Here is a 26,390-nt window from a genome sequence, read left to right as displayed (position 1 = left end):
TCTTTTTGTTGAAACATTGATGTAATTCTGTTCTTTGCTTCCAAATATATATGGGCATCATTTCTACTATGTAAAGAAGTTACTGTACATCATGTGATGACTAATACTTCTCAATTTGACTACTAATTACTTCAGTTAATTTGCTAAGGGGGATTAGGGAAATACATTTTGAATTTCTTATTTAAATGCATTTTTATCAATGGTATAGTCAGACTATAGTTGTTTGTGCTTTTGATTTGAGTTTTTCTTTTCAGAGGTTTGATTAAGGAGATGTAAATGCTTAAATGTCTTTCAGAATATTTGTGCTATTAAATTTGGGAAGTTTCAAAGGGGTTATGTTTTCCTTACAGTAAGTCTCAAGCAAAGACCCTTCACAGATTATAGGTAGATAGTCACTTGCCTAGTAAAAGTGTTAGATTATGGTGTGTAAATTTTTTAGTATTAAATTTATATATCTTTTGAGGAAGGAGGATCAATGACATATCTTATTTTTATAGTGTGAATTATAATTGTATTAGCGTTACTTTGTGACTTGTTGCTGTGTTTTCATTGTGCTCAGTTTTAAAATGATCTTGCAGTTGAAACAATTTGTACAGAAAATAGTTTGAATATATTGAAGCTTGTGAATTATTTACTTGAAAAATAGAGTAGACTAAGGATTTTCCCCCCTAGTATCAAGAGGATGTATGAGTTATAAGGAATATTTTTCAGAACTGTATATTTCAAAGAGGGTATGTTTGTATATGGGGCTTCCCTGGTGGCTCAGACGGTAAAGCGTCTGCCTGCAATGTGGGAGACTTGGGTTCGATTCCTGGGTTGGGAAGATCCCCTGGAGAAGGAAAATGTTTGTATATTGGAGGGGAACAAACAGGTTAAGAAAGCTGAACCATTGAAAATTCTTTTTATTTTTATAAAACATATATATTTTAACAATATCTATTATTTAGGTACTTCCTCATGTTTCATTTATTATTAGAAATTTATTTGTATCAGTTAAAAAGGGTAGGAAAAATCAAACTTTGAATATTGGCACAAGATTTTGAATATTTTGGTAAAAAAAGCAATAAAAGGGAATACTTTTAAATAGCCAGGGGATATAGTGCCTTCTTGAAGATATGGGCTTTTAAAGCTCGATATTCAGAAAGTGTTGATCTGTCCTACTCATTTAAAATCCACCATGTGCTTTTAGCAATGAGTTTTGAAATATTTTCTTCTTTATTGCAAACTTCCAAACTTTTACTGCTCCTATTTCACAATCTCCTTCCCCACTCTACGCTGGTAGCTTTGTAGCAGAAAGAAGCCCATATGTTGTGAGGCTATTAATGTGTTCCTGTCAATATTCCACCAGAGCATCACACTTTGTTCTTTTCACTAGTGCAGTTTTCAAGCCTGTCTGCTGTGCTGTTAACTAACCTGTTTATAACTCTATGCCTTAAATATTTTCATGATTTAAATATATCATTCAGTGAATAGAAAGCTCTATTATATTTATTTATTTAATCTTTTTATTTAAAAAAATTAAAAAGTTATTTTCTTGAATTTTATTGGAGTAGAGTTGATATTAAAAGACGCTTGCTCCTTGGAAGGAAAGTTATGACCAACCTAGAGAGCATATTAAAAAGCAGAGACATTACTTTGCCAACAAAGGTCCGTCTAGTCAAGGCTATGGTTTTTCCAGTGGTCATGTACGTATGTGAAAGTTGGACTGTGAAGAAAGCTGAGCACAGAAGAACTGATGCTTTTGAACTGTGGTGTTGGAGAAGACTCTTGAGAGTCCCTTGGACTGCAAGGAGATCCAAACAGTCCATCCTAAAGGAGATCAGTCCTGGGTGTTCATTGGAAGGACTGATGCTAAATCTGAAACTCCAGTACTTTGGCCACATCATTCGAAGAGTTGACTCATTGGAAAAGGCCCTGATGCTGGGAAGGATTAGGGGCAGGAGGAGAAGGGGATGACAGAGGATGAGATGGCTGGATGGCATCACCGACTTGATGGACATGAGTTTGGGTAAACTTCGGGAGTTGGGGATGGACAGGGAGGCCTGGCGTGCTGAGATTCATGGGGTTTCAAAGAGTTGGACACGACTGAGAGACTGAAGTGAACTGAATTGAACTGAGAGCTGATTTATAATGTTTGTTTGTTTTAGATGTGGAGAAAGGTGATTCAGGTTTACATATGCATATATTATTCTTTTTCAGATTCTTTCCCTGTGTATTAATACATTATTATAGAATATCAAGTAGAATTCCCTATACTATACAGTAGGTTGTTGATTATCCAACCTTATGTTTTATAGATAGTAGTTAGTGTATGCATATTAATCCCAAACTCCTAATTAATCCCTCCCCCCACCACCATCCTGCTTTGGTAACCATAAGTTTATTTTCTATGCTGTGAGTCTACTTCTGCTTTGTAAATTAGCTCATTTGTATCATTTTAAGAAAGGTCTCATTTTAAACTTTGACTTTGCAAGCTATTTGATATTATATAAATGTCTATCAAAACATATAATCTGGGATATAAACTTTGCTTTTGTGTTCTCACTTTTCAACTTCTCTTGAATTATTCTCCTTACTTTACATGTTAAAGTAAAAAATAATAATAATAATAAAAAATTTAAAAAATAAAGTATATGTTCCTAGAAGTTTTATATCAAAGATGTATATACATTACATTTATATTTATACTCATGGTGTATGTAATATTCTGTTGCTGTTCAGTTGCTCAGTCATGTCATACTCTTTGCGACCCCATGAACTGCATAACACCAGGCTTCCCTGTCCTTCACCATCTCCTGGAGCTTGCTCAAACTCATATCTATTCACTCAGTGATGCCATCCAACCATCTCATCCTCTGTCATTCCCTTCTACTCCTGCCTTCAATCTTTCACAGCATCAGGGTCTTTTCTAATGAGTCGTCTCTTCTCATCAGGTGGCCAAAGTACTTGAGTTTCAGCTTCAGCATCAGTCCTTCAGATGAATATTCAGGATTGATCTCCTTTAGGATAGGATTGGCTAATTTGATCTTCTTGCAGTCTAAGGGACTCTCAAGAGTGTTTTCCAACAAGACAGTTCAAAAGCATTAATTCTTCAACATTCAGCTTTTTTCATGGTTCAGCTCTCACATTCATTCATGACTACTGGAAAACCATAGCTTTGACTAGATGGATCTTTGTTGGCAAAGTAATGTCTCTGCTTTTTAATATGCTGTCTAGGTTGGTCATAGTTTGTCTTCCAAGGAGCAAGCATCTTTTAATTTCATGGCCGCAGTCACCATCTTCAGTGATTTGGGAGCACCCCAAAATAAAGTCTGTTACTGTTTCCATTGTTTCCCCATCTATTTGCCATGAAGTGATGGGACCAGATGCCATGATCTTCATTTTTTGAATGTTGTGTTTTAAGCCCACTTTTTCATTTCCCTCTTTCATTTTCATCAAGAGGCTCTTTAGCTTCTCTTCACTTTCTCCCATTAGTGTCATCTGAATATCTGAGGTTATTGATATTTCTCCCAGCAATCTTGATTCCAGCTTGTATTTTATCCAGCCTGGTATTTCACATGATGTACTCTGTATACAAGTTAAATAAGCAGGGTGACAATATACAGCCTTTATGTATGCCTTCCCCAATTTTGAACCAGTATGCCGTTCCATGTGTAGTTCTGTTGCTTCTTGACCTGCATACCAATTTCTCAGGAGGCAGGCAAAGTGGTCAGGTATTCCAATCTCTTTGAGAATTTTCCAGTTTGTTGTGATCCACACAGTCAAAGGCTTTAGTGTAGTCAATGAAGCATAAATAAATGTTTTTATAGAATTCTCTTGTTTTAATGATCCAACGGATGTTGTCAATTTGATCTCTGATTCCTCTGCCTTTTCTAAATCCACCTTAAACACCTTGATGTTTTCATACTGTTGAAGCATGACTTGGAGAATTTTGAGCATTACTTTGCTAGATATGAAATAAGTGTAGTTGTGAGTAGCTTGAACATTCTTTGGCGTTGCCTTTCTTTGGGATTGGAAGGAAAACTGACCTTTTCCAGTCCTGTGGCCACTGCTGAGTTTTCCAAATTTGCTGGCATATTGAGTGCAGCACTTTCACAGCAGCATCTTTTAGGATTTTAAGTAGAACAGCTGGAATTCCATCACCTCCACTAGCTTTGTTCCTAGTGAACTTCCTAAGGCCTACTTGACTTCACACTCCAAGATATCTGACTCTAGGTGAGTGTTCACACCATCATGGTTATCTGGGTCATGATGATCTTTTTTATATAGTTCTTCTGTGTATTCTTGCCAGATCTTCTTAATTTAAATATATATATATATATATACACACACTGCTGCTGCTGCTGCTGCTGCTAAGTCGCTTCAGTCGTGTCCGACTCTGTGTGACCCCATAGATGGCAGCCCACCAGGCTCCCCCGTCCCTGGGATTCTCCAGGCAAGAACACTGGAGTGGGTTACCATTTCCTTATCCAAGTGGTACTAGTGGTAAAGAACCTGCCTGCCAGTGCAGCAGACATAAGAGATGAGGGTTCGATCCCTAGGTTGGGAAGATTTCCTGGAGGAAGTCATGGCAACCCACCCCATTATTCTTGCCTGGAGAATTCCATGAACAGTGGAGCCCGGCAGGCTACAGTGCATGAGGTCACAAAGAGTCAGACACAACTGAAGTGACTTGGCACATAGTATGTGCCTGTATATAAGATATATTTCATTGTGAAATGAATTTTTTTTTCCTTTCAGGAAGAAAATGTAGTTTCCTATGTGGGTGCGTTAAAGCAACTTTCAGCAGATTTTCAGAGTTGCTGGATTGATGGAAAAATCACAAAATATATTAGTAGGGGAAGAGGAAAGGTGTTTTTTACTCTCTGCTTGAAGAATGACAGAATAAAAGAATCCTTGAGCAATGTGTCAAATAACTCTTTTTCCGCCTTGTGAAAGAAAAGAGTCAGAAGCTAAAAAGAGGAGCCAGGCTTTGTGAGTCTCACTTGCAAACTGTGCCAGCCTACCTAAGCTTTTTGTTCATTCTTAACACACTGAACATCTTGAAATATCTAAGAATATTGAGATGGGAACAGCAGTGCGATCTAAGATAAAATATCACTCTAATTATCAGTTTTGAAGTGGAACTTTAGTATGTTGTTTTGGATGCCTATTAAGTGGTTCAAACTTTGAAATACTTCCAGCATTTTTAAAAACTCAAAGAAGGTATGCATGTGAAAATTGGATCAATTAGTTGGACTCCATGAATCCTGTCTTACAGACTCACAAGTTGTGGCAATGCTATTTTATGTTTGTTTCAAATACTCATCACTTCAGCCATCTGAAGAAATTCAAGCTGGCCATAGGTTTTTCTTTCTTTTTTTTCTGAAACTCAGTAAGAAATGCATTAATACAGATGAATAGATTTCTACAAGAATGAGAGTGTTAATTGCTCAGTCGTGTCCATGGCCTAGCTCCTAGGACTCCTCTGTCCATGGAATTCTCCAAGCAAGAATACTGGAGAGGGTTGCTATGCCCTCCTCCAGGGCATCTTCATGACCCAGGGTTCAAATCTGAGTCTCCCATACTGTAGGCAGATTCTTTACCATCTGAGCCTCCAGGGAAGTGCTCTACAAGAATGTTATTCCCCAAATATCCTCTTTCCCTATATCTCCTAAAAATTAGAAACATTTAATTGCATGAAACTTACCACTCAGGTAATCTAACTCAACACATCCTCAGTGCCCTATACAAGGTACATGATCAATAAATATTTGTGCTTATGATGACAAATTCTGTACCTGGTAATGAGTTCTAACACAAAATGAGAATGTTAAATGAATTCAAATGAACGGAGAATTTATAATGAACCGTAGGGCTGCAAATTCACATTTATAAAAAATAGATCCACTTTTTTTCCTCCCAAGTTAGTCTAATGTTTATTTCACACCCCCATTTCACTGAAGTGGGAAAAATGTAATCTTGGCCAATTCCATAATCTTCCACTCAGGATAGATATATAAATTTTGCAAATAAAATGATTGCGGCTTAACAAAATTCCACCGAATTGTGAGGGTGCCTGCCTGAGTATATCTAGCGAGGTATCAGTTGTCCCATTTGAATCTTGATCTTTGATTTTGAAGTTCATGCCAAGGTGTCCCTTGAGCTTGTCTGCCCAGTCCCTTTAGGTCTTGGTACTTCTTCATCCTGGGGACACAGAATCATTCCATTATCTTCATGTTTTGTGAATGATATAGGACCAGTCTATCTAAATGTGTTCTCTAATGACTCCTGCTTCTGAGGACTCTTCCCATGGAAGATGCTCTGGCCTTCCATGCCCTTGGGTCTCATTCCTTAATAGCCAGTGATTCTGCCTTCCTGGGGAAGCAAGTTTCATAAACTTTTTATCTGGGACCCACATTCACCTGTATTGTTATAAACCCCTCTTGTGTATCTCTTTTCCTGTCCTTCCCCATTCCCACTTCCAGCTCACTTGTAGAATCTTTATGGCCTCCAAATCTTTTGTCTTTGCCTGCATATTCCTCTAAGGAGTTTGTTATTTCAAACACCAAAATTGGAAAAAAAAATTAGCACTCCACCTTTCTCTGACTTCTACTCCTCGCATCCTTCATTTGAGCAAACAAAGCAGGAAACAGCTTAGTAGCCTTAATGGGAGAGTGGAGAATGGTGAATTGGGGAGAATAAGAAATGGTCTTCCCTGGCAGCTCAGACAGTAAAGAATCTACCCAATGCAGGAGACTTGAGTTTGATCCCTGGATTGGGAAGATCCCCTGCAGGAGGGCATGGCAACCCACTCCAATATTCTTGGCTGAAGTATCTCCATAGACAGAGGAGCCTGGTGGGTTGCAGTCCATGGGGTTACAAAGGTCAGACACGACTGATTGACTAAGCAAAGCATATGAAATGTTTAGAAATATTATATTGCTACATGAGCAATGAAACTAAACATTTTGGTAGACCGGTGTCATAGGATAAGACACCTAAACTACCTGATGGTGAAAGATGGATTACTGAATACATTTATTATCAATAGACTTTATGGGTCACTGGTAGAATTAAAAAATACTGTTATGTGATTAGAATCCATTTTAAGGCAAATATGAATTTATTTTTAATACAATAAATTACATGTTGTTCATATTGGAAATCTCATCTGGTCCCATCACAAATTTAAATGAATGAGTAGAGCTATTATAAAAAGAGAAAGTAAAAAGTTATTGGAAAAAAAATAGTCTTACTGAGTTCTTATACCAGCCAATGTTTTTCGACCTTAGTACAATAAAGAAGGTCATTTGTAACTCATTGTACAAGGGGAGCAGAGTTCACCCCGCGGGTGATGATCCCCTGAGAACACTGGAAGAAGCTCTCTGGGCTCCTTTTTTAATAGGAATCTCTAACTGCAAAAAGCTTACAGGAAGGCTAAAGCAGTGAAGAGCACTACATGGTTTAGAGAGCTTAGCTGTGAATTCATTCTGCTATTCGGCTAATCGCACTTTGAAAAAGTTTGAAAATTATATGTAAAACTAGCTCTGTGTGTTTCAATACATTTTTTATATGAGGCAGATCATTATTTGGAATTAATGATAAAGTTTGGGCTTCCCTGGTGGCTCAGACAGTAAAGAATCTGCCTGCAATGCAGCAGACCCAGGTTCCATCCCTCAGTCAGGAAGATCCCCTGGAGGAGGGCATGGTAACCCACTCCAATATTCTTGCCTGGAGAATTCCATGGACAGAGGAGCCTGGCGGGCTACAGTCCATGGGGTTGCACAAAGCTGGAAATGTCTGAAGCGACTGAATACATACACACATATGCTTCGTAGCAGTGCTGGCTTTTCTTAGTGGCCGGCAGGGGGCAGCAGACAACAATGATAGTATGACCATGAACAAGTAAATGGAGTTTGTGGGATAGAACTAATTCTTAGGGTGAATGATAGCATTCACAAAACCGATATAAAGACAGCTTTGGAAGCCTGAGGAAAGAATGACAGGAGGAGTGGAGCATAAAGGGCCTTGAATGCCTTGCTAACAATTTTTAGCTTCATTTGAAGAATCAGTAGAGGTTTATAAGCAAATGACATGATTGTGAACTGTCCGTGAAAATGATTTAGAAGAATCATTTTGAAAATAGCATGAAGGCTTCCCCACGCTGAAGGAGTCAAAATAAAAGCAAGTATTTTATTTTAATTCTTTCTAGGTTTAGGGCTAGGTGCTTTACCGGCTTATCTACTTTAATAGTTATTACTCGAGGAGTAGGAAAATTAAATCACTCCAGATCAGTCAAAGAGGAAGTGACAACTTTTTACTAGAGAACCACGGTGTCTCTTGTTAAATGCTGGGAACAAATTACAAATCCAAATCAGTAATCCAAATCAGAATGCATGAGGTCCTGAACTAAGTACAGACTGTTAAAAAATAGAATTAACTGGACTTATTACAAAACTGAATGTAGTGAAGAAATATCTAGAGTTACAACAAAAGCTGTGAGTGCGTGTCATGGGCAGGAATCCCTGTTAGTGTCTGAGATAATAATTGTGAATTATGAATACAAATTTGAGTGTGTACATGCCTGTGTGAGAGAGTGTGTGAGAGTGTATGTGTGTGTGAGTATGATTCCAATGGGTATGATTACATACTCATTATATGTAAGTGGAAGTATCTAGTAGAACCTTGATAAAGTGAACCTGGAAGATATTCTTGGATGGAGAGAAAGATTTGTGGTTCATACATATGTAAGTGGTAGTTGGAAATATTCACCGTGCATTCATGTAGTTATCCAAGGAGGGAGTGCAGAGAGATGTAACATGCGGCACCAGAACTTATAAGGCAGAGGTTCTTTCTCCTGGGCAAATATCATGCTTTGGCTGCTCAGAAGAATATAGCCTTCCAAACTCTACTTCCAGGGATTCTGATCAGCAGCCAGCAAGGAGGGTAACTGAAACGGTAGGAAAGAGCAGGGCAGTGTCAGTTCTATATGCCAAGGGAATGCTCTCAGCAATGTTGGAAATTTCAGACCATTAAACTTTGGGGATGGAGGATAACTACTTCCTACTGGGTGTTGCAGCCTGTTGGTGAGCTTTCTACACTGTAACACAGACCTATTTCCTTCCAGCTCTACCTATTTCCTCCCATTCTTTTAATTCAACAGCTACTGGAGGGCTTTCTTTCCCTTTTTATTTTTTCCCTTAAAAAAATTATAGTTGATTTACAGTATCATGTTAGTTTCAGCTGTACAGCACAGTGATTCTACATATGTGTATATATATATATATAATATATATATATATATATACACACACACATATATATATAGTCTTTTCAGATTCTTTCCCCTTATAGATTGTTACAATATATTGAATATAGTTCCCTGAGCCATACAGTAGGTCCTTGTTGCTTCTCTGTTTTATGTATAGTAATTTGTAAATGTTTCTCCCAACCTTCTAATTTATCCCTCCCTTATCCCCTTTCCTAGGAGGGCTTTGGTTGGGGCTTGCTGCCAGTATTTGTTTCTGGACACAGACTTTCAGCTTTGAACTTTTCAAGTGAGAAAACAATGGAATTTTAGTAAAAATCCGATTGAGTGTTGTACAAAATAAATACATACATGACAGTGGACTCCCATTTACGTCACCTTCATCAAGTTTCGTCTGTGCAACATGGGTGCACTTGGTCCAGAGGCAGGCAGCAGCAGGAAGATTGGAAATGGCATGTGTTTCAGACATCTTTGTATCCTCATATCAAATGCGCTACCCGGAGGTTATTTCTTCCTCAGAATATTTGTTTTGGCTTCAATTGCGAGGGTGCTCAGTGTTGCTGCATGATATCATCCTCCAATCTACCTCCCTCTCCTACTTCGCAACACACCTGCAGCCTGTGGAAGTCACCCACAGGGATCAGAAACACTGGCGTGGTCAGCAAGCAATCAGTAAATACTATTCGTAAATCTCTTAAGTCAAGCCTGAAGCAAACTCACACAGAACACCAGAAAATGAATTTAATTTTAAATCGAAGTAGGGATCAGGAAATATAGCTTGGGATTTGGGAATGATCAAGTGTAGGATTCAGTTAAGAGGTTTCATCTCTCCAGAAAATATAAGGCAAACAGTCCGATGACTGACCTATAGATCTTTGCTGTAGTTGGCATAATAAAATGACAGATCTGGTCATGTATTGCTTTAATGGACCTTGTAATGACTTGACTTAATTGTTTAATTTAAAACACAGGCAAGTCAATTTGGGGTTCAATGACAGATTTTTGGGGGGATGGATTTAAAATTATTTTTGCATGAAATTGCTTTGTGATTCTAATAAGGATTGCTTGTTACTGAAATGATAGAATTGACAAGAACTCTGGGATTTAGAATTCTTTTTAGATGCTTCTACAGCTTTTCTTAATGGAATACAAATGTTGATAAAAGCAGCATATCCAAAAACATCAAGGTGTAATTTAAAAATGTATTTTTGCCATTTATTTTATACTACATGTAATCAACTGGATGCACATAATTGATTGTGGCCGAACAATTTATTGTAGGCAATCTGTTAAAAATATCTTTAAGGATCAGATTTAAAAACGAAGGGAAATCTAATCTATGCATATGTGAGCAGAGAGAATTCTTATTTTAAAAAACATCTACTCTGAATAAGTGGATATTGCTGAAATAACCTGTATATAAAATTGAAGGTAACTTTATAAATATTTTTAAAAGATATAGTTTTATGAATATTTAATATTCTGCTAATTTGATTTTGAATTGTAAACCTAAAACTTACTGTTTGGGGTTTTTTATGTTTTATTATACTTTTTTAGGGCTTCCCAGGTGACACAGTGGTAAAGAATCTGTCTGCCAATGCAGGAGATGCAGGAAACGTGGGTTAAATCCCTGAGTTGGGAAGATCCCCTGGAGTAGGAAATGGCAACCCAATCCAATATTCTTGTCTGGAAAATTCTGTGGACAGAGAAGCTGGTGGGCTATAGTCCATGGGGTCACAAAGAGTCAGATATGACTGAACACACACGCAGGCATACTTTGCTAAAAAAGAAAACTTGTATTAAAAAAAATGTTTTTATGAGTAAATTTAATGTGCTGAAAATAAAAATTAAAAAAATAAAGGTCTTTATGTTCTAGTTAAGAAGTGTTCCATATCTGCATTATGCTTCTAGTATGTTAAAGAGAGAAAAAAAAATCAGCGCTGTATAAATCTCTAAGGAGCAGCAGGGGAATAAATAGAATAGTTCTTGCTTACAAAAGAGTGCAGTGGCAGCTGCTTTGGACTCATAAATGAGATGTTTGAAAAGGGCATGAATAGGGCAGGAGAAAAAATACTTTGCTTAGCAACACACCTGTTTTTCTTCTTGTTATAGATTCTTGTGAGATAGATTTCTTCAATTAGGACTCATCTTGGTCTTACCTCTTTCTCTCCTTCTCTTTGAGCTTTCTAACACAAAGCTAAACACCAACATCAAAGGAGTTGGATTTTGGAGATGTTAGTATAAAGCCAGTGAGGAGGACACCTCTGCCAGATGTGTAATTCTTACCCAGAAGGGTGAATGTAACAAAAGGCTCACCGTAATCAGACTGACATAGTCCATTTACCTGCTTTTAAAATTATATACACTACATATTACAAAATAGTTATGAAGCATGCTTTTAAGAACAAGAAGTTTAGTTTTAATTTCTGTATAAAATTTGTTGCTTTTCCCCAAATAGATACATCATTAGAGTTATGAATTAGATGAAAAAAGAAATTAATGTATGAGCTTTCAAAGTTTTTTTTCTAAAATAAAAAATTTAATTTCAAGATTTCTTTTAAATCTGAGACTCTTTAATGTGCAGGTCCCTTCCTTCTGTGACTACTCAAGTTTGCTTATTTGTTTTGAGGTTTATCTTTTTTTTCACATCTAAGGCAGGAGATGAAGAGACATGGATTTGAACCTCGGGCTGGGAAGATCCACTGGAGAAAGAAATGTCTACCCAATCCAGTATTTTTGCCTGGAGAATTCCGTGGACAGAGGAGCCTGGTGAGCCCCATCCAAGGGGTCACAAAGAGTCAGACATGAACACACACACACACACACAAGGAAGTAGGTAATTGCAGCCTCTCTGAATTTGAGAAACACTGGCTGCCTAGATGGAATCATTGCCTAGGAAAGATGAAGCAGGTTTGTGGTCAGGTGGGAAGATCTGAAGCAGCAGTCAGAAAGAGATAATCCCTGTGTCTTAATACAGCAAGGCAGTAGGCATCCTTGAAGTGTCAGGAAAGTAAACTTCAGTTTTCAAACTTCAGCTGGAAATGACAGCTTTTATTTCTCTGAAGGAGAAGAGTTTCTGACAATGCTATTCATAATTAACTTACTTATTTTCCTATGCTTGAGAATAAAACAATGTACATCCTTTACACAAAAGGAACTGAAGAACATTCTGTTGCACATTTTTAGTAGGAATTGCTAGAAATCCACACGTGGAGGGACAGTGTTAGTACAAGGTATATCCATTTCAAAAGCTGATGTGTGGGATTCCCTGGTGGTCCAGTGGTAAAGACTTCTTCCAGTGTAAGGGGTGTGGGTTCAATTCCTGACCAGGGAGCTAAAATCCCAAATGCCTCATGGCCAAAAATCCAAAACATAAAACGGAAGCAATGTTGTAACAAATTCAGGCTAATGTGTATCCTTGGCTTTCAGTGAGTTTTTCCCCCAGTTGTTATGTGATTGATTTATACGTCAAAATCAACTTTCCAAGAACACACAGAGATTAAAAAAAAACAAAACAAAAACTTTCCAATCTTTGGGGAGTCATATATCCTCATAGTCAGGGTTTTTGTGCCTTAGACAGAAAATCTATTGAACAGTTTTTCCACAGCCCTAAGGAATGTGTCAGGCACCTTTGGATCAGGTGTGCATACAGGTCTTGCTGCTTGCCCGGAGGAGGCTTTTGGTTTAGTGAGCAAAACAGAAATAAATGAGCAATTATGATACACAATGTTATATGGTGTATCATTGTGTACATAAGGATGATGGTAGTCTACAAAAGGCAACATGCAAGCCGGATTTGGTCTTCAGTAAAGATTCCTGGAGAACATGATTACTTGAATGAAAGGTGAATCCATGTGTGCAGGCAAAGCAAGGGAAGATATTCCAAGTATAAAGAGCAGTGCATAAAGGGTCAGCAGAGCCGTAGCTAGTTCAGAATGGCAAAAACAAAGAGCAAGGGATGGGGGGTGAGAGATGATAAGACTGCAGAGGCATCAGGAACCAAACCCATAAAGTCCTGAAGGCTAAGCATCTCCAGAGAGCAGTCTGACTATACTTTTTGTTTGTTTTGTTTATGATACATTTTAAAATGTTTTTGTTGTTGTTCAGCCACTAATTCATATCTCTTTGTGACCCCATGTACTGCAGCACACCAGGCTTCCCAGACCTTCACTATCTCCTGGAGTTTGATCAGACTCATGTCCTTTGAGTTGGTGATGCCATCCAACCATCTCATCTTCTGTCACCCTCTTCTCCTGCCCTCAATCTTTCCCAACATCAGGGTCTTTTCCAATGAGTTGGCTCTTCACCTCAGGTGGCCAAAGTATTGAAGCTTCAGCATCAGTCCTTTCAATGAGTATTCAGGGTTAATTTCCTTTAGGATTTACTGGTTTGATCTCCTTGCAGTCCAAGGGACTCTCAGAAGTCTTCTCTAACACCACAATTCAAAAGCATCAATTCTTCAAAGTTTAGCCTTCTTTGTGGTCCACCTCTCAGATCTGTACATGACTGGAAATTGTTTTTATTGGAGGATAATTGCTTTACAAAGCCGTATTCATTTCTGCTGTACAACAACGTGAATCAGCCTTAAGCATATTACATATCCCCTCCCTCCCATCCCTTCCATTCTACCCCTCTAGATAATCACAGAGCCCTGAGCTGCGCTCCCCGTGTTAGACAGCAGCTTCCCACTGGCTATCTATTTTACATGTGGTGGGGTATCTCTGTCAATACTACTCTCTCAATTTGTCCTCCCCTTTCCTCCTCCCCTACCCCATCATGTCCACAAGTCTTTTCTCCACATCTTTGCCTCTATTCCTATCCTGCAAATAGCTTCATCAGAACCACTTTTCTAAATTCCATATGTACTCATTAATATGTGATATTTGTTTTTCTAATTTACTTCACTCTGTTTAACAGGAAGTGAGTAAGTGACTTTGAAGTGAAAAGGTCACAGATACAGAAACCAAAGACATTTCAAATGCAAATGTCCAAACTGAGGTCGCATCCTCTTTCCCAGTCTACTATCACCAAGTCTTCCACGTATCAGCTCATGGCAGTTTTGTCTTTTCATTTGCCCACATCTTATCTTTGCTTCTTTCTCTCATGGTCTACATCCAATGTTAGGAAATCTCCAGCCTACAGCCATTTCTCTTTTTATAAATTTCTCTTTTTATTGAAGTACAGTTGACATGCAGTGTTGTGCCAATCTCTGCTGTACAGCAAAGTGACTCAGTTTTACACATATATACTTTTTTTCAATATTCTTTTCCATTATGGATATAGCTCACTGTGCTGCACAGTAGGACCTTGCTGTTTATCCATTCTAAATGTAATGTTAGCATCTAATAGCTCAGACTCTCAGTTCATCCCTCTTTCCCCCCCATCCCCTTGGCAACCACAAGTCTGATCATATACCTGGACAAAAGTATAGTTCAAAAAGATACATGCACCCGTATGTTTGTAGCATCCGTATTCATAACAGCCAAGACAGGGGAACAACCTAAAAGACATGGTGCATATACACAATGGAATACCACTTTCCCATAAAAAAGAATAAAATAATGCCATTTGTAGTAACATAGATGCAACCAGAGAAGGCAATGGCACCCCACTCCAGTACTCTTGCCTGGAAAATCCCATGGAAGGAGGAGCCTGGTAGGCTTCAGTCCATGGGGTCGCTAAGAGTCAGACATGACTGAGCAACTTCACTTTCACTTTTTACTTTCATGCATTGGAGAAGGAAATGGCAACCCACTCCAGTGTTCTTGCCTGGAGAATCCCAGGGACAGCAGAGACTGGTGGGCTGCTGTCTGTGGGGTCGCACAGAGTTGGACACGACTGAAGTGACTTAGCAACAGCAGCAGATGCAACCAGAGATTACATCTAAGTGAAGTAAATCAGAAAAGGTATGATATCACTTTTATGTGAAATCTAAGATATGGCACAAATAAACCCTTCTATGAAAGAGAAAGACTCCCATACATAGAGACCAAACACTACTCTTAATCTCCACAAGCTATACCCCCAAAGCTTTCGTCTACCACCACTTTCTTTTATGTTATAAAGAACTCCAAGTTCATTTTTTCATTATTGACTTCCTCTCCTACCATTCTGACCTTGTGTTGCCCAATTCATTTCAATATTTAACTACTTCTTATCAGTTCCTGAAGAGGTGTGTTAAAAACTACCATTATAATTATGGATTTGCCTGGCTCTTTCCTTAGTTCTTTTTAGCTTTATAAGTTTTGAGGACATGCTATTAAATATGTGTGTATGTGTGTATATGTGTGTGTGTGTGTATATATATATATATATATATATATATATATATATATGATATTTTAGTAGTTCATTACCTTTATAAAATATCCCTATTTCTAGTATGACTTTTTCATTTAAATGTACCTCATCTGTTACTGGGACTTCCCAGTTGGTGCTACTGTTAAAGAACCTGCTTGCCAATGCAGGAGACATAAGAGACACAGATTCAATCACTGGTTTGGGAAGATCCCCTGGAGGAGGGCATGGCAACCCACTCCAATATTCTTGCCGGGAGAATCCCATGGACAGAGGAGCCTGGCAGGTTACAGTCAATAGGGTCACACATAGTCGAACAGGACTGCAGTGACTTAGCATGGATACAGCTGTTATTATACCAGCTTTCCTTTGTTATTTTTTCATAGTGTACCAATTTTCCAGTTAGGAAGACAAACAACAACAACAACAACAACAACAAAAACAAAAACATCTCTTAGATAGTTCAAGAAAGATATTCAGTAAGGGGAATTGGTTTCACAGGTTTTCTGTGTGTTGTACTCTTTTGTATCCAACTATTTGCAACCCCAAGGACTATAGCTCACCAGGCTCCTGTGTCCATGGAATTTTCTAGGCAAGAATACTGGAATGGGTTGTCGTTTCCTTCTTCAGTGTAGGTTGAGAGAATTCATATGCTAAAAGCAATACTGTTGTAATCCAGAAATGACAACTATAGAAAGCAACTACTCTTCTTAGCCTGGGAAGCAAAAGAAAAAAGCTGAAATGAAAGGAAGAGCCCTGTGGAGATGCTGCTAAAACCCAGGGTGGTGGTGGTGGGGGGGTGGTGAAGGGGAATGCGGTGCCACTCAATGCAAGGAGGAGCACACAGAGGTACTGTGTCTCAGACCCAGGATACCTCTCTCTCAGCTCCTTGTCCACTATGGGCTCCAATGTGGCTGGTTCTGGGAGAGTCCGTGGAAGCTGGTGGCTTTGACCTGTCACTCTGGTGACCATTGTTGGTGGTCACTGTTAATACAAACAGGAATATGGGAAGTCATCCCCTTTCACCTTTTTTGGCCTCACACATTCTCTCTAGTGACACTTCCTGGCACAACTAATGGAAATCCATCTAATGGTCTGGAAATGTAGTTTGCAGGATCCCAGGGCTGGGATTGTAGAGTATAAGTAGAGAGGGATTTTTTAGAACTGAGAGATGACACGTAAGTAACCAGAAAATAGGATATATACTTTTCTGCCTTTACTTTAACCTCTCTATATTCTTACATTTTAAAAGTATCTCTTTTAAGCAGCATACAGCTGCATTAAACAAACAAACAAACAAACAAAAAAACCCTGAGTCTGACAGTCTTTACTTTTGGCTGTTCTGGGTCTTTGTTGCTGTGTGGTGGGCTTTCTCTAATTGTGGTGAACAGGGCTGCTCTCTTGTTGCAGTTCACAGGCTTTTCATTGTGGTGGTTCTCTTTTTGAAGAACACAGGCTCTAAGGTGCATGAGCTTCTGTAGTTGGGGTGGTGCACAGGCTCAGTTGCCATGTGGCATGTAGAATATTCCTGGAGAAGGGATTGAACCCATGTCCTCTGTGTTGGCAGGTGGATTTTTAACCACCAGAACACCAGGGAAGCCCCAATTTTTGTTTTTAAATTAGAGAATTTGATTTATATTTAGTCTAGGTTATATGTGATTATTATTACATTGATTACTAACACATTTGGGACTAGACCTACCACATCGTTATTTGCTTTAGCTCTTCTTTACTGATATTCTGAATTAACTATACTTTTAAAATTATTTGGCTTCCCAGGTGGTGCAGTGGTCAAGAATCTATTTGCCAGTGCAGGATACACAGGTGACATGGTTCGATCCCTGGGTTGGGAAGATCTCCTGGAAAGGGAAATGGCAACCCACTCCAGTATTCTTGCCTGGGAACTTCCATGGTGGGCTGGTGGGCTACAGTCTATGGGGTCTCAAAGAGTTGGATGGATGCTAGAGCATGTTTCTCCTTGAATCAGTTGGAAGTCACACATCCTTTCATTCTTTTAGTGACTCTTTTCCTTTTCCCACTTCTAGGAGGGGCATTTAGCAGCTCTCATGCACCACTTCCCTGATAGCTCAGTTGCTATCAATGGGCTTCTCTGATAGCTTAGTTGGTAAAGACTCTACCTGCAATGCAGGAGACCCCAGTTTGATTCCTGTGTTGGGAAGATCCACTGGAGAAGGGATAGGCTACCCACTCTAGTATTCTTGGGCTTCCATTGTGGCTCAGCTGGTAAAGAATCCACCTGCAATGCAGGAGACCTGGGTTTGATCCCTGAGTTGGGAAGATCCCCTGGATAAGGGAAAGGCTACCCACTTCAGTATTCTGGCCTAGAGAATTCCATGAACTGTATAGTCCGTGGGGTTGCAAAGAGTCGGACACAACTGAGTGACTTTCACTTCACTTCACTTCACATGAACCACTGGCTCTCAACCCAGTTTTTGTCCCTTTAGTCATCTGTGTCTATTGAAAGCTCCACTTAGTATTTCAGCCTTGCAGAAATCTCTTGCTAAATACATATAAACCCCTAAGGGAAAGTGGCTCTTGATTTTCTTTTTTTTTAATCCTGCTTTTCTGGTTCTAGTTCTGAATTACCTTATCTATCACAACAGAAAGTAGAACCTTTTACAGTCAGTTCTCCCTAGAGAATAATATAAGTCAGATGGCATCATTGCTCACAGCTCACAATCTTTGGATGGGTCCTTATGTATTCAGAGGAGAAGTCTGAGGTGCAGTGATCCCTCCCTACCCCATTTCCCCTGTGATGTTATTGCCTCCTACTCAGCTGTGCCAGTTTCTATGCTGCTTCTCGAACCTGGCACACTTGTCCTCAACTCTGACCATTTACATTTTCTATTCTTTTTGTCTGGAATAGGATATCTTTCTATTTGATGGCTGCTTGTTTTGCTCCTCCCTCTCTTCACATAACTTGCTGAAATCTTACTTTCCCAGTAAATGTTATCTAGTGATCACAGGGAAGAATTAAACTCTGCAGGCATTATTTTCTTTTGATTCATTTTCCTCCTTAGAAATGGCTGGAGAAGGCAATGGCACCCCACTCCAGTACTCTTGCCTGGAAAATCCCAGGGACGGAGGGGCCTGGTGGGCTGCAGTCCGTGGGGTCGCTAGGAGTCGGACACGACTGAGCGACTTCACTTTCACTTTTCACTTTCATGCATTGGAGAAGGAAATGGCAACCCACTCCAGTGTTCTTGCCTGGAGAATCCCAGGGACAGCAGAGCCTGGTGGGCTGCCATCTATGGGGTCGCACAGAGTTGAACACGAGTGAAGCGACTTAGCAGCAGCAGCAGAAATGGCTACCTTATCATATATTTTATAATTTGCTATTATTACTACTTTCTATCTGTTTCCTTTCATTAGAGTGTACATTCCAATATGACAATGAATTTTTAAATTATTATTGTTTACCATGTAGCTCCAGCATCTGAATAGTGCCTGGCACCCAGTAAATGCTTAATGAATGTGTTTTGAAGGGTGGGATGAGTAATGCAGTTATCAGTAAGATAAGAATTTGGGGTTTAGATTTGAACACTATTAAGCAACATTGATTCGGAGAAGGCAATGGCACCCCACTCCAGTACTCTTGCCTGGAAAATCCCATGGACGGAGGAGCCTGGTAGGCTGCTGTCCATGGGGTCGCAAAGAGTCGGACACGACTGAGCGACTTCACTTTCACTTTTCACTTTCATGCATTGGAGAAGGAAATGGCAACCCACTCCAGTGTTCTTGCCTGGAGAATCCCAGGGACAGGGGAGCCTGGTGGGCTGCCGTCTCTGGGGTTGCGCAGAGTCGGACACGACTGAAGCGACTTAGCAGTAGCAGCAAGCAACATTGATTAATTAGATGTTGATAACAATTTTGAGGAGCCCAGGAGGATGAGAAGTTTTCTGGCCCAGGGAACAACCTATTTTCCTTCGAACAAACAGGCTCTTTGTTTACCAGGCGTCATTTAATGTCTTTTTCTTCTCTGGCTCCATTTGACTGCGTGGATATCTCATTTCACTGTTTACCCCAAAGGCAATAACTATATTAACGATGCTCTCCAGGATGTTGCCAATGATGTCAAAGGCCAATGTACATCCTGTGGGCTATGTTCCCTGTATCTATTGAATTCAGGTAGAATTTCCTTAGTGTCAATTAAATGACAGAAATGATAAGTGCTACTGATGTTAGAAGGAGGAAAAGCTTTCTATAGTTTGAGAGCTTGAGAAAGGCTGTAGAAAAGAAGTAGTCTTTCATATGCTCACTAACATTTGAGTAGGAGGTGGCTATTTAAAAGATGTCTTTCAGAGCAGACAGGGCATAGAACAAGTGTATTGTGGAGGTAGATATGGGGTACATAGAATGAATTTTGGAAGAGTGTGGAGGAGTTGGGGTGGGGTAGAGGATGAACAGAGATGTGGAAATGCAAATCTTTCAGTTGTTTTCAAGAAAGGAGAATGTATCCATTTAATGTGAACATAATTTACAACTGTGCAGAATGTTTATTTAAAATCAATGGAAAATGAAGCTGGAGAAAAGATAATAGATACATGGTTAATTCAGTTCACTTCAATATCCAGGCAGTTTTGAAAAAATATAGGATGTGCCATTTGATTTCATTTTCTTATTTTTTTATTTTGAATAGATTCAGCTGATACCATATTCTTCACATTAGATTGATATGTCATTTAGAAAAGAAATGCAGTTTTAGTTCTTTGACCTTGATGTTCTCTATAGAGTCTTTTTGTAAGAAAGGAAAGAAGTAGGGATGAACATTCTGGAGAAATGTGGGTCTGCAGATCCTGGGTCACAAACCATTTGGTGTATTTAAAAACAAACAAACAAAGAGAGTGAAAAATAAAAAGCAGACTATGCAGAGATGAGAGTCAATTGAACAGTAAAAATGTCTTAAAAACTATTAACTGTCTCTGGAGTATTAATGGAGATCAGTTTGGCTTTCTGAACAATCAAATCAGTCAGATCAGCCAGACTCACTAACCTGGCTCTGGCCAGAGTCTCTGTTTGGGTTTTGGGTTTGGGGCTTTCTCAGGTAACTTGATGTAGCAAGAGGCACCCAATGACTGACTTTGCCTCTTACATGTCAACAACCTTGGGCGAGTCCACTGACCTCTTGATGTTTCGGTTTCCTCACATAAAATATCAAAGTATTGAAGCACATGTTTTCTATGGCCCCTTTTACTCACACTGTCTCCTTCCTCAGGAGACTGTCCCCGGAACCTGTCCCTCATCCGGGCCTTGGCTGCCTGCTCCAGAGGATGCCTGGGACAGACTCAGGACTGTTTTACTACCAGCCCAGGGTTTACAGGAGGTCTTCCTTCCTGAAACAAGTCAACTTGATGCACCTGTATGCACTTCTAGGAAGAAAACTAAGCTAAGATCCTGATCCTATGAAGTGCCATTGCAAGTCCTCTTCAACAGGGTGTTACATTTAAGGGAAAAATGTGTTATTTAAGCAAGTTTCTGTTGCCACATATTCTTCTATCGCCCAAGGAAAGATAAGAGCTGGGCTAGTCCCTGTCTTAGCGGGGAGGGGGAAGGTCTGTCTGCTTTGGAAACACGTGTCTGGATTTGGAAACACGTGTCCACAATTATCCTGGTGTCTGTAAATGCAGACTCTTTCCCTTCAAGCTGTTTCTGATTTCAATGTGGGCCGTTATTTATATGAAGTGACAAAGACAAAACTCAGCAGGACTGAAGCCTTTCATAAATTTGTCATTTTATTGAGTGCCTCAGACTAGAGTTGTTAGTTATATAATGATGTCCACTAATGCATTTTTAGGTAATTGGTTTGCATGAGGGTCTATATTGTTTATCAATATAAAGCAAATAATTTACATTTATGGGTTTTGTTTGTTTGCATGAAGGAGCTTAGTGAAGTGGAAAAAGCATGGACTTTTGCGACTGACTTGGCTTTAAATTTTAATTCCTCCACTTTCTAAGTGTATGGCTTAGAAATTGTTGCAAAGCCACCCTAAGACTTGATTTTCTATTAAATGGGTGTAATCAAACCCAACACAAAGTTGCTCTGCAGACAAATGATGAGGGTCAAGTTCACAGCATAGTTTCTGAGACAGAAGAGATTCTAAAAAATAATTGTTAAATGAATGAAGTTAGTCCCCTTCCTCTTTTGTTTATTCCCCAATCTTTATAGTTGCTGAAACTTGTGAAAAATAATATATTACAGCATTAGCAGGTATGAATGATCAAAACAAAATCCTTTCCTTCAAGGGACTCCCACATGACCAAAGTGAGGTGAACAGAGGTGTTGTCCTTGAAAAGATAACAAGTGTGCTATCTAAGTGTCTATTTTTTTAAAATTTAAATTTATTTATTTTAATTAGAGGCTAATTACTTTACAATATTGTATTGGTTTTGCCATACATCAACATATACTCTCCCTTATGTGGATGCAGGATGAAGCATGTGCCAAGGCAAATTTAGTAATATGAGATTAAGAATAAATAGGAGGAAAACCTTTGAACTTAATTGTCTTAATCTAATATTAAAGACTTAATAGATATGAGAAAACTAAGTCAATAAAGTTTAACTACCAAGAAGTGACCCCCACAGGAGACTGAGTCAGACCTGCTTTTGAGTGTTTGAGTGTCTCCTGCAGAGACACGGGTCAGCAGTGGCCTTCAGCAGGACAGGGGCTCTGGCTGCAGCAGACCTGGGAGGCATGGCACGTGGCATAAGCCCTCTTGGAGGAGGTCAACACTAGCTTCACTGAGCAGACTACCCACAAACCGGAGAACAATTATACCAAAGAAGTTCTTGCACTGTTGCAAAAGCTCTAGGGCTCACAACAGATTTCCCAACCTGGGGATCTGGCAAAGGTACCGAGAACCCCAAGGGAATTTGACTTTGAAGCCCAGTGGGATTTGATTACAGAACTTCCACAGGACTGGGAAAACAGAGACTCTGGAAGGCACAAACAAAGTCTTGTGTGCACCAGGACCCAGGAGAAAGAAGCAGTGATCACTTAAGAGACTGAGTAAGACTTACCTGTGGGTGTCCAGGAGTCTCCACCAGAGGCATGGCTTGACAGTGGCCTACCACAGGGTCAGGGCACTGACTACAACAGTCTTGGGAGCAGCAGCCTGCTGGCATAAGTCCTTTTGAAGGAGGTTGCCATTACCACCATTACCCTTATATTTGGCCTCAGGCCAAACTACAGGGAGGGAACACAACCCACCCATAAATAAAAATTGCATTAAAGATTTACTGAGCATGGCCCTGCCCACCACAAGACCCAGTTTTCTTCATAGACAGTCCCTCCCAGCAAAACCATCCCCGAGAAGAAGAAATGCAAAAGGGCAAAATGGTTGCCTGAGGAGGCCTTGCAAATAGCTGAGAAAAGAAGAGAAGCAAAAGAGCAAAGGAGAAAAGGAAAGATATATCCATCTGAATGCAGAGTTCCAAAGAATAGCAAGAAGAAATTTGAAAGCCTTCCTCAGTGATCAGTGAAAAGAAATAGAGGAAAACAATAGAATGGGAAAGACTAGAGATCTCTTCAAGAAAAGTAGAGATACCAAGGGAACTTTTCATGCAAAGATGGGCACAATAAAAGACAGAAATTGTATGGACTTAACAGAAGCAGAAGCTATAAAGAAGAGGTAGCAAGAATACACAGAAGAACTACACAAACAATAGTCTTAATGACCCAGACAACTACGATGGTGTGATCACTCACCTAGAGCCAGACATCTTGGAATGTGAAGTCGAATGGGCCTTAGGAAGAATGACTACGAAGAAAGCTAGTGGAGGTGATGGAATTCCAGTTGAGCTATTTCAAATCCTAAAAGATGATGCTGTGAAAGTGCTGCACTCAATATGTCAGCAAATTTGGAAAACTCAGCAATGGCTGCAGACTTGGAAAAGGTCAGTTTTCATTCTAATCCCAAAGAAAGGCAATGCCAAAGAATGTTCAAACTACCACACAATTGCACTCATTTCGCAAGCTAGCCAAGTAATGCTCAAAAATCTCCAAGCTAGGCTGAAACAGTACGTGAACAGAGAACTTCCAGATGTTCAAGGTGGATTTAGAAAAGGCAGAGGAACCAGAGATCAAATTGACAACATTTGCTGGATCATAGAAAAAGCAAGAGAATTGCAGAAAAACATCTACTTCTGCTTCATTGACTACACTAAAGCCTTTGAGTGTGTGGATCACAACAAACTGTGGAAATTCTTAAAGACATGAGAATACCAGACCACCTTACCTGCTTCCTGAGAAACCTGTATGCAGGTCAAGAAGCAACAGTGAAAACTGGACATGGAACAACAGACTGGTTCCAAATAAAGAATGGAGTATTTCAATGCTGTATATTGTCACCTTGCTTGTTTAACTTGTATACAGAGTATATCTTTTGCAATTCTGGGCTGGATAAAGCACAAGCTGCGATCAAGATTTCCAGGAGAAATATCAATAACCTCAGATATACAGATGACACCACCCTTATGGCAGAAAATGAAGAGGAACTAAAGAGCCTCATAATGAAAATGAAAGAGGAGAGTGAAAAAGCTGGCTTAAAACCCAACATTCAAAAAATGAAGATCATGGCATCCAGTCCCATCACTTCATTGCAAATAGATGAGGAAATGATGGAAATAGCGACAGATTTTATTTTTTTTTTGCACTCCAAAATCACTGCAGATGGTGACTGCAGTCATGAAATTAAAAAAAAAGAAAAAAAAGTTTTCTCCTTGGGAGAAAAGCTATGACAAACCTAGACAGCATATTATAAAAAAGAGATGTTATTTTACCAACAAAGGTCTGTATAGTCAAAGCTATGGTTTTTCCTAGTAACCTTATACGGTTGAGAGTTGGACCATAAAGAAGGCTGAGCAGCAAAGAATCAATGCTTTTGAACTGTGGTGTTGGAGAAGACTCTTGAGAGTCCCTTGGACTGCAAGGAGATCAAAGCAGCCAATCCTAAAGGAAACTAATCCTGAATATTCATTGAAAGGACTGATGCTGAAGCTGGATTCCAATACTCTGGCTACCTGATGCAAAGATCTGACTCGTTAGAAAAGACCCTGATACTGGGGAAGATTGAAGGCAGAGGAGAAGGGGATGACAGGATGAGATGGTTGGATGGCATCACCAAACCCATGGATGTGAGTTTGAGCAAGCTCTGGGAGATAGTGAAGGACAGGGAAGCCTGGTGTGTTGTAGTCCATGGGGTTGCAAAAAGTCAGACATGACTGAATGACTGAAAATCAACAACCAAGAAGTTTAAGATACAAACTAAATGTGTGGGATTTTTTTTTTTCTTTTGGACAGGTCACATTTGTAGGGACTGTTATCTATTTTAAGATACTTCTCAAGTTTGAAGAAATGGTTTGTTATTCTTTATTTCCAAAATATAAATATGTGAATGAGTTGCATTTTATGTCATTAATACTAATGAATTTTCTTAAAGGAAAGCAACAGATTTTCTTGGATTAGAAAGATGAATCTCACATTACTAAATGAGGGAGTGGAGAAAGGGAATAGGAAAAAATGACAAAAGTAATGAAAATCACTAAACAGTACAGTTCCAAAGGAATGGAGAGACTTTTATTTATTGGAATAAGTATTCAGCTATAACTCTAAAGTAACAATGATATTTATTAATTTAAAAGGAGGAAGTTCTTAAAATTCATTACTCAAATCTATTGCCCCTTTAATTTTCTTGGGCTCTAAAATCACTTCAGACAGTGACTGCAGCCACAAAATTAAAAGACACTTGCTCCTTAAAAGAAAAGCTGTGATAAACCTAGATTGCATATTAAAAAGTAGAGACATCACTTTGCCAGTGAAGGTCTATATAGTCAAAGCTGTCCTTTTTCTAGTAGTCATGTATGAATATGAGAGTTGGATCATAAAGAAGGTTGAGTGCTGAAGAATTGATGCTTTCTAGTTGTGGTGGAGAAGACTCTTGAGAGTCACTTGGACTGCAAGGAGATCAAGTCCATCCTAAAGGAAATCAACCCTGAATATTCATTGGATGGACTGATGCTGAAGCTGAAGTTCCAATAGTTTGACCACCTTATGTGAAGAGGTGACTAATTGGAAAAGACCCTGATTCTGGGAAAGATTGAGGGCAGGAGGAGAAGGGAAAAACAGAGGATAGGATGGTTAGATGGCATCACTGACTCAATGGACATGAGTTTGAGCCAACTCCAGGGGTTAGTGAAGGACAGGAAAGCCTGGAATGCTGAAGTCCATGGGGTCAAAAAGATTTGGAGATGTTTTAGCAACTGAACAACAACAATGTTGCCCCTTTCTTCTGTCTTCCTGATAATATCACCAATACAGTAATTAAACACATATCACAATGACACGAAGAGGCTGCCCCACCAGTCACGTCACATGTACAATGCTCATAATAATGAGAGTAAACAGGTGGCAAAGCTGGAAGGGTCAGACTTTAGAAGGTCAGATTGTTTCTTGGTTTGAGAACTCTGCAGCCTCCCATCATCTGCTTGAGAAATTGACATGGTTTTACTTATCTTGAGTAGACAGCCCCAAATAGTAAAAGCAAACAAGCAACCAAACAAAAAGGCTGTGGCTTGAGAAAGACCTGGTTTTAGATTCTTGCAGCCTTGTGATCCTTGGTGAGTGACCAATCATCTCTGAGACTCGGTTTCATTTTATGCAAAATGAATCAGTAATGTTTGTGTCAAAGCATGATGATTATATGAAATAGGGTATCAAGCATATGGAAAGTAAAAGGTGTTCCTTGCATGGTGGTTTCTCATGTTTTCCTTAGGACAGGGCATTGAGAAGGTGCTTACTGAATATTTCTGGTATTAATCAAAA

At 39.3% G+C, this 26,390-nt stretch overlaps 1 long non-coding RNA gene across 3 annotated transcripts; it reads right to left on the bottom strand.

Moving 5' to 3' along the window:
• Positions 1 to 5,757: 5,757 nt before the first annotated feature.
• On the bottom strand, positions 5,758 to 22,696 carry LOC129630092 (uncharacterized). Of its 3 annotated transcripts, XR_008703518.1 has the most exons (5): positions 22,589 to 22,696; positions 16,111 to 16,262; positions 9,602 to 9,868; positions 8,755 to 8,932; positions 5,758 to 6,186 (listed from the first exon to the last, which is right to left on the bottom strand). It is a non-coding gene; the product is annotated as an uncharacterized LOC129630092 (long non-coding RNA). The 3 variants fall into 3 exon arrangements; XR_008703516.1 differs by lacking the exon at positions 5,758 to 6,186 and having other exon boundaries at positions 8,223 to 8,932; XR_008703517.1 differs by lacking the exons at positions 5,758 to 6,186; positions 16,111 to 16,262 and having other exon boundaries at positions 8,223 to 8,932; positions 22,589 to 22,675.
• Between the last annotated feature and the right edge of the window lie 3,694 nt (positions 22,697 to 26,390).

Source organism: Bubalus kerabau, chromosome 16 (genome assembly GCF_029407905.1).
Source record: "Bubalus kerabau isolate K-KA32 ecotype Philippines breed swamp buffalo chromosome 16, PCC_UOA_SB_1v2, whole genome shotgun sequence".
NCBI lineage: Eukaryota > Metazoa > Chordata > Mammalia > Artiodactyla > Bovidae > Bubalus > Bubalus kerabau.
Note: the sequence above shows the minus strand (reverse complement) of the source record. Positions and strands in the feature narration are given on the sequence as shown.